General features: G+C 49.9%; 1 long non-coding RNA gene across 1 annotated transcript; it reads left to right on the forward strand.

The window, feature by feature from the left end:
- Positions 1-599: 599 nt before the first annotated feature.
- LOC120716669 lies at positions 600-950 on the forward strand. Its single transcript, XR_005692016.1, has 2 exons — positions 600-629; positions 720-950. It is a non-coding gene; the product is annotated as an uncharacterized LOC120716669 (long non-coding RNA).
- The last annotated feature ends 8,084 nt before the right edge of the window (positions 951-9,034 follow it).

Below are 9,034 nucleotides of genomic sequence, written 5' to 3' on the forward strand. Positions count from 1 at the left end.
AAATAACTTATTTTGGTAAGACCATCATTTTTTAGCGGCAAACCCTTCCCATGAGTGATTGGGTAGACATTTCCATCTAGCCAGATCATCTTCTACCCTTCTTTAAAGTGGGATATGGTTTATTTAGTTGATCTGCAAGCTTGGGAGAAACATTAATACCTATATTTATATTTCCGATTGCAGTGGTGTAGAGAGGAATTATGGAGGGAGCAATTAATCGGTAGAACTGTAGATTTTGACCAGTTAATTGTAATCTGATATTCTTGCAAAAGAGTTTATCTGTCACGGACCCAGTTCCAGGGATTCGGGGTCCGTGAGCAGTGTGGACTACTATTGTAGTTATTATTATTATTATTATTATCATCATTATTGTGGTTGTTGTTATTATGGTTGTGTCTGCTGTCCTGTTTTTCCGTCGTGTTGTGTACTGTCAGGTGTTTAGGGGTGTGTGCTTGTGTATGTGAGGGTGCGGTCGTGGCAGGCACTTTTAGGCCTGGTGGGTGTGGCCCTGCCAGCTGACCGGTCCCACCCAGGAATCCACACACACCTGGCGCGATCAAGCCTCGTCAGAGGAGCTTCAAAACAGTGTGGCTGAGAGTCCTCGACGCTGGATCGTTGAGTGACTTCCCGTCAGTCTTAAGTGTATTGTGCAAGGTTAGTGCAAGTCTACTGTTAAGGTTTTGTACTCACGGCTGCCTTTGGTATACGTGTTTCCTCAGGAGGAATTGTGGCGACCAGGAGGCAGCACACGGAGAGTACACAGGGAACGGAGACAGAGCACGGAGCACGGGATAAAGGAGAAGACACGGAACGGGAGTTGGGATCGCACGGGGGGATTTATTGTTGTTCGGATTGTCACCACTGTTAATAAACACTGTTGCACTGTAGAGTCCTGCATTTTGGGTCCTCCTTTCCCCACATCCCCACGGTCTGCCAGCCAGACCGTGACAGAACGATCCAGCCATTATGGGCCCAGCGGACTCAAGGACCATCTCACAGGAGGAACTGCTCGCCCAGCTCTGGAATTACTGTCGGAGCATTATCCAGGCGGCAGATCCACATCGGAGACACATACAGGTCGTATTTTTTGATGCCTTCCTGTCTTCAACCACCTGTTCTATGAGCTTTCTGGACATTGCAAAACTAATTCGAATTGTAACTGTGTTGAGGGCAAGCTCTAGCTTTGAACTGTTTGGTTTAGGCTGTCCGGGTAAGGAGGATGTGGCAACCTCCCTGGGAGCCCTTGCTGCCTATTTCTTTTTTCATAGGCAGATAGCCTCCCCGCCGTCGCTTGCAGCTCTCTCGTTGGACCCTCCATTGCGGGGGAAACGTTTCACACGCCCTCAGCACCTCACCACATCTCCACTCACCTCTGCGGCACCTGCTGAGTCAGCGGACCAAGGATCGGCAGCTCAAAATCACACAGCTGCTCTCCTGTCCGGCCGGCTGGTGGAACCTCAGCCTGATACGCTGGCCCCCGGCATCGTTAAGGAAGCGACGCTTGCGCCGCCGGCGTGCCTCACCGCAGCCAGACTCTAAAACTATCCAACAGCCGGCTGTGGTGAGTCATATGGACAATTCATCTTCAGTCACCTCATCTGTTTATTCACTGGACTGTGTGAAAGCTAACCTCGTAGCACAGCCAGCTGCCCAGCCTGTAGCCGTAGCACAGCCAGCTGCCCAGCCTGTAGCCGTAGCACAGCCAGTCCAGTCAGCCTCTCGTCTTCATCCTCAGTTGGAGGCTGATATTGTCCTGCTGGAACTACCCTGCCATTATGTCACACCGCCTGTTGTTTCTGCATCAGCTGTCCAGTCTACCGGCGATAGTAGCTGCCACACCATCGTCGCTTCCGGAATCATCCATCGTGACTGAAGAGCAAGCCGGTCGACTCAATCCGCCTGCAGTCGCCCCTCAGCTGTCTTCTTCACCGGCCGCTACGTCACCACCCGCACCTGCCCTGCCCGAGCGGGAGCTCTGCGGGCCCCAGTGGGTGCTCAGCGAGCCGGAGGGGCTCGCGCTGCCGGAGCAGGAGCCCGGCGAGCCGGAGGAGCTCGCGCTGCCGGCCGAGGAGGAGCTCAGCGAGCGGGAGCCGGAGCTCAGCGAGCCGCCGGCCGAGGAGGAGCTCAGCGAGCGGGAGCCGGAGCTCAGCGAGCGGGAGGAGCCCGCGTCGCCAGCTGTGGAGCTCAGCGAGCCGGAGGAGCTCAGCGAGCCGGAGGAGCTCAGCGAACCACCAGCAGAGGAGCTCGGCGAGCGGAAGGAACAACCGGTGCTGCCAGCCGAGGAGGGGCTCTCGCTGCCAGCCGAGGAGGGACCCGCTCGGCTGGAGGTCAGCGAACCGGAGGGACCTCCACGTCTAGCGCGGCCTCCACGCCATCCACGTCCAGTGCGTCCACGTCAGCGACCGGCGCGTCATAGACCATGTGCCACGCCTCGCTGTTGCTCACTGGAGCAGCGACGTTGCCACCGGACCCGTGGCAGGCCACCAGAACCGTTCCGCCGCCACCGGACCCATGGCAGGCCGCCAGAGGAGCAGCGCCGCCGCCACCGGACCCGTGGCAGGCCACCAGAACCGTTCCGCCGCCACCGGACCCGTGGCAGGCCGCCGGAGGAGCAGTGCCGCCGCCACCGGATCCGTGGCAGGCCGCCCGAAGCGTTCCGCTTCCATCACGGGGTTGGAGGTAGGCCGCCCGAACTGTTTTCCCACCACTGCCTGACCCATAGCGGGTTTTGCCTGCTTGCAGTCCACTGGGTCGGCCGCAAGAACTGTCGTTCCCGCCATGGCAGTGGTTGGACATTTGAACTGGGGTTTTGGGGCCCTCCGTCCGGGACCCCCCGCCGCCCGCCCGGGGTTGGTTGTACTGTGGTTTTTGTTTTGTTTTTTGTTTTTGGGTCGTCGGGTGCCGACCCTTAGAGGGGGGGTTCTGTCACGGACCCAGTTCCAGGGATTCGGGGTCCGTGAGCAGTGTGGACTACTATTGTAGTTATTATTATTATTATTATCAATGGGATCAATGGCCTTGCATTGATTATAGCAGACACCTCTGCCATCAATGTACAGAGCACTTCATGAGTCAGGGAACTGTGTTTACCGTGAGACAACATGGAGTCCAGTATCCTCCTGGTTACACCAATCATGCGCTCCCACACACCTCCCATATGCGAGGCATGTGGAGGGTTGAACTCCCATGTACAGCCATGTTCGTAGAGGTAACTCAGGATCTTGTCTTGACTCTGATCATCTTGTCTTATTCCTAATTCAGAACATGCTCCAACAAAGTTTGTACCACAGTCTGACCTCAGCTGCTTCACAGGCCCTCTTAAGGCAAAAAGTCTGCGTAGTGCATTGATGCAGCTACTTGAGTCCATGGACTCAATGACTTCTATATGCACAGCCCTGGTACTCATGCACGTGAAAAGGATCGCCCATCGCTTACTCTGAGCTGCTCCACCTCGAGTTCTTCGGGTGATTACCTCCCACGGACCAAAAACATCCAACCCTACATATGTAAAGGGAGGAGACATGCTCAGACGTTCTGGGGGAAGGTCGGCCATTTTCTGGACTTCCAGTTTTCCTCTCAGCTTTCGGCAGACAATACAGGAATGGATTACAGAGCTAATCAACCTTTTGCCGGCAACAATCCACAGGCCTTCCGCTCTGATTGCCCCTTCTGTAAACTGTCGTCCTTGATGTTTTATCTTTTCATGATAATGGGTCACTACCAATTTGGTCACATGATTCTGTTTTGGGAGAATGATTGGATTTTTCATTCCAAGACTGACAGTGGAGTGTTTCAGACGTCCACCAACCCGTAAAAGACCGTTGCACATGAAAGGGTCTAGCTTCAGGATTGTGCTTGTCTTTGAAATTGCTCTATTCTCTTGCAGTGCAACATACTCTTCTGGATAAGCGTCCCTTTGGACCAACCTAAGTATGGTCAGCTTTGCTGCCTCCAGTTCTTCTGGAGTATGAAGTTTGTTGCACATATGCCATCCTCTACATGTATTTGGGGGGTTGGTACTGAATGATTGAGTCTGGTGGCTCAAGAAGGCAACTGCTCTCAGTAAAGACCTCCAGGTAGAGAAGCGTTGGAACCTATTTGAAGTCAACTTACCCTCGGTTATATGGGTAGCACAGGATGTCAGCTGTGGTCTTACCTCCACATCTGCATCTGGTTCCACCAGCTCAAAGGGCTCATGTGTTTCAGCCACAGGAGGCTTGTGAAGAAAATCTGGACCTGTAAACCACATAGTCTCTCCAAGCCGAGATGCTGGGACCGATCTGGTGGCTAGGTCAGCTGGATTCTGATCTGTTGGCACGTAGTGCCACTGCTGAGGAGAAGTTGTCTGTCGAATTCGGTGAACACGATTGTGCACATACACATAGAATCGTTTAGAATCATTGTGGATGTATCCGAGAACCACCTTGCTGTCACAGAAAAACTTCACAGTATCAGGTTTAAGATCGAGTTCCCTGAGGATTAGTTCTGCCACTTCGACGGCCAGCACTGCCCCACAGAGTTCCAGGCGAGGGATTGTGGGCTCTGGTTTAGGAGCTAGCTTGGCTTTCCCAAGTACAAAGCCGACTCGACACTGTCCATCTGTAGTGATGACTTTCAGGTAAGCTACTGCTCCTATGGCCCAGTTTGAGGCATCAGAAAATACACACAGCTCACTATACATGGCAGTGGAGAGCGACTGTTGTATGTAGGCACGAGGAAGCTGAAGATTACTTAAATCCTGTAGTGATCTTCTCCATGTTTCCCATTCATTTAACTTGTTTGTGGGAAGTTCTGTATCCCAGTCGCATATGTCAGCTGAAAGTTCCCTTAGTAGTGCTCGTCCTCGGATGGTCACTGGAGCAGCCAAGCCCAGTGGGTCGAAGAGGCTGTTAACTGTCGATAGCACTCCTCGGCGAGTGAAGGGTTTGTCGTCAGCTGCAACCTTGAATGTGAAGGTGTCAGAATCTATCCTCCAGCACAGACCAAGGCTTCTTTGTGCTGGGAGAACTTCCTCATTTAGCGCCAAGTCTTTTAAACCTGTAGCCAGATCTTCAGGGGTGAAAGCCTGCATCACTTTGATACTGTTGGAGGCAATCTTATGCAGTTTAAGATTAGATCCTGCCAGTGATGCTTGAGTGCGCTTGAGAAGGTCAATAGCCTCTGCTTCTGTCGAGAGAGAGATCAGTCCGTCGTCCACATAAAAGTGTCTCTCCACAAACTGGCGTGTGTCAGGTCCGTATTTGTGCTCACCCTCTTGGGAAGCTCTTCGAAGTCCATATATAGCGACTGCAGGTGACGGGCTATTCCCAAACACATGCACGCGCATGCGGTATTCCCCTACTTCCTTTGTCAGGTCATGATCTTTGTGCCAAAGAAATCTTAGATAATTTCTGTGGTCCTCTCTCACCATGAAACCATAGAACATCTGTTGGATGTCGGCTGTCACAGCAACAATGTCCTTTCTGAACCTGAGCAGCACTCCTAACAGGGAGTTATTTAGGTCAGGGCCTGAGAGCAGGACACCATTAAGAGAAATGCCACTTTCTTGTGCGCTTGAGTCAAATACCACACGTATTTGATCGGGTTTTTGGGGGTGGTAGACCCCAAAAATGGGTAAATACCAACATTCTTCATGTTCTTGGAGAGAAGGTGCCTTCTCAGCGTGCCCATTTTCGAAGAGCTTCTTCATGAACGCAATGAACTGCTCTTTCATTTTAGGATTTTTGCCCAATGTGCGATCCAGAGAGTGGAGACGAGACAAGGCTTGAGCACGGTTGTTTGGTAGGCGTGGTCTGGGCGACCTGAATGGTAGAGGAGCAACCCAGCTGTTTTGTTCGTTCTGACAGAACTCCTTCTGCATGATGTTCAGAAAGCTCTCATCTTCAAACGACAAAGCCGGTTCGTTATCACATGTCTGTCTTGTGAATACGCTTACCCCAAGTTTTTCCTCAGCAGGCATGTTGGTGGAGCCATAACTGGACAGGCAGGGGTAAATATCGGGTCTTTGCTCCCCGCCATACGCCAACTTTTCTTTCACAGATATTTCATTCTGACATGGCACCATGAAAGATGGACGTCCATTCGGCAGGACACTAGTCTTATAGACAGCTACAGTAGGCTTGTGTGTCCTGTTGATGCAAACTTCCCCAACTATCACCCATCCCAAATCCAACTGCTGGGCAAAGGGAGCATTGTGGGCGCCGTTAATTTGTTGCCTTACTTTGTGCACACGTATGAGATCTCTTCCCAGTAAGATCAAAATCTGTGCTTCAGGATCTATCTCAGGAATGTAAGGCGCTATGGGCATCAAGTGGGCATGGGAACGTGCTACCTCTGGTGAGGGGATTTCAGACCTGTTGGTCATGATGTCATTACATTCAATGAGTGGAGGTAAGTCTAAGCACACTTCACCGTCTAAAGCCTCAATCTGGAAACCGACTGCCTTTCTCCCTGTCATCTCAGTAGTACCAGCGCATGTCTTCAGCAAGTACGGGGAAAGGTTGCTACTGATCCCAAAGAGTTGGAAAAACTCAGATTTGGCCAGCGAGCGATTGCTCTGGTCATCCAGGATGACATACATCTTGACTGAGCGCTCTCGTTGTCCCTTTGGAAAAACTCGCACCAGGCAGATCTTAGCGCAAGATCGTTCAAGGAGACCATCTCCACAGACTTCAGTGCACTTTGAGGTTACCTCTGTTGTGGAGTTGTTTCGCTGGTCTATATCTGACACTGATGCAGGAGGCGACGCTTCTGGAAGAGTAGTCTCCGGATGAAGAGCAGTGCAGTGCTTATCACTCTCACATTCATTGCACTGTAACTTCATGTGACATTCCCTCGCAACATGAGTAACTGAGCAGCACCTAAAGCACCGTCTGTGGTCCTTTAATAACTTCTTCCGTTCCATGAGTGGTTTCGCTTTAAAGACCCTACATTTTTCCAGAGGGTGGGGTTTGTTGTGAAGTGGACAGTACTTAGCAGGATCATTTGCGCCTCTCCCATCTGTTTCTTCTCTATGTCTGGAGCTTGGATTAGCTACTGTAGACACATTTGTCTTTCGAACGGCTATGGCAGTTCTCCCACCATCATGATTTGCCATGGGTTTTTCATTTCGATTATAATAACGGCTGCTGTTTGTCAAAACAAAACTGGGATCGTTTCTAGCCTTGGCTTCACGGTTGACAAAATCCACAAAAAAGGCAAATGGGGGAAAGCATACTCTATGCTGTTCTTTATACCTTGAACCAGTGGAGAGCCATTTCTCTTGCAGGTTCACTGGCAGCTTTTCGACAATGGGGTTAATGCCTCTTGGAGTATCCAAGTAACTAAGACCTGGTAGATAACCATCTTCCTTGGCTGCCAAAAGCTCCATCAGTAGGTCACTCAATTCCCTTAGTTTTAAGTTTTCTCTCAACGTGAGGCGAGGGAAGCAGTCCAGTCGCTTAAAGAGAGCACACTCTATCACTTCTGGGGTTGCATAACACTCTTGAAGTCTCAACCATGACAAATTAAGCGCAGCTTCAGGGTTAGTGATATGAGCAGCACGGATCCTTTTTACATGTTCTGATGATTCCTTGCCGAGCCATTTTACTAGTAGATCTAACTCTTCACTGGCTGTCAGCTCCAAATCCTGAATGGTGCTGAGGAAGGATGACCGCCAAGCTCTGTAGCCTTCTGGCTGATCATCAAATTTAGTGAGACCTGTGGTTACTAATTCCCTGCGTGCCAGATACTTTGCAAAGTCTAACATGCCTGTAGATGGAGTCTGAGAGTTTTGCTGTATGCTGTTCCTTTGAGAAGTATCTGAATGCCTGATGTGTGGACTGCGTTCTAAAGATGCCTTACAAAAATAGCGAGGGCTCAATGGAGTGGGCTGAGGCGAGAATGGCTGCTGTCCTGTAGTTGGCTGATGCTCACTTAGCTGTGAGTAACCAGGGTTTGTAGATAAAGTGTTATATTCTACGTTGGATTCTGGGAGTTCTTGTTTTGTTGACAACGATGCTTTCTTAACATAGATGGGACTCAGTGTGGCTTGAGAATCTATGGCAGGTTTAAAACTGATTTGAGCTTGATCTTCGAGGTATGCCTCGGTTTGCTGTTTTATGGACAAAGGTGAGATGCCACTCCTGTTGCTGTGTATATCATCACAGTCTATGGCTGCTGCTGCTTCTAAAACCTCAGCCTCAGCAACAGCAACGGCAGCTGCTTTTTCAAGTTCCAATGCTTCTAGATCTGCCTCAAGAGTAGCCTTTTCTAAATCCAACTTGGCCTTTTGTTTTTTTATTTCAAGCTCCCTCTGTGCAAATGTGGCCCTGGTGCGTGCAGCTTCAGCGATAGCTCTGGCTTTTGCAGCGGCGCTGGCTACTGAATGCTTTGAAGAAGAGGTGCGCTTGGAGCTGGAGACCGATGACACTTTGTCGTCCATTTTGGTATCCATAACTATGCTGGAGAATCCCTCTGACGAATATAGTCTTTCACTGTACTGTTCTCTCTATGTGTTAAACTCCCTGAGTGTGAACATAGATAAACAGCCAGCCAAACTCCTTTTCAAGAGCCAGGAAGGTGAGCGTACTTGCTCCTTTAATGACTCCAAACATAGCAATCATCTTGCACTGACATCATTGAACTGGAGTGAAACTAGAAAAACACATAATACAAAACTCTTAATTGATTGTCATGTAATCAGCAGGTAAATATATTCAGGCACTTACACAGGAGACTATGAAATAAGTATACTGTAGATATCCAAACTGATATTACTACAAAGAAAAACAAGCAGGTAGTGGGTGAGCGTACACTTGTATCATTAGCTCAGAAGCTACACCCTATAACTGCACTTCAAAGAAGGTACAAAATAATGTCTCAAAACACCCTATTATTAATTGCTTAATATACAAAGAACTGACAAAACTTACGACTATTGCTTTCTGAAGGACTCCTTTGAAGGATTGCTTTGGATTGCACATAAATTATAACAAAGGTGTAGCCATGCTTTTCCCACTGTTCTCTGCATTTCCTGCTTCCTGTCTATGCACAT

Source organism: Simochromis diagramma, unplaced genomic scaffold, assembly GCF_900408965.1.
Source record: "Simochromis diagramma unplaced genomic scaffold, fSimDia1.1 OVJJ01000565.1, whole genome shotgun sequence".
Lineage (NCBI taxonomy): Eukaryota > Metazoa > Chordata > Actinopteri > Cichliformes > Cichlidae > Simochromis > Simochromis diagramma.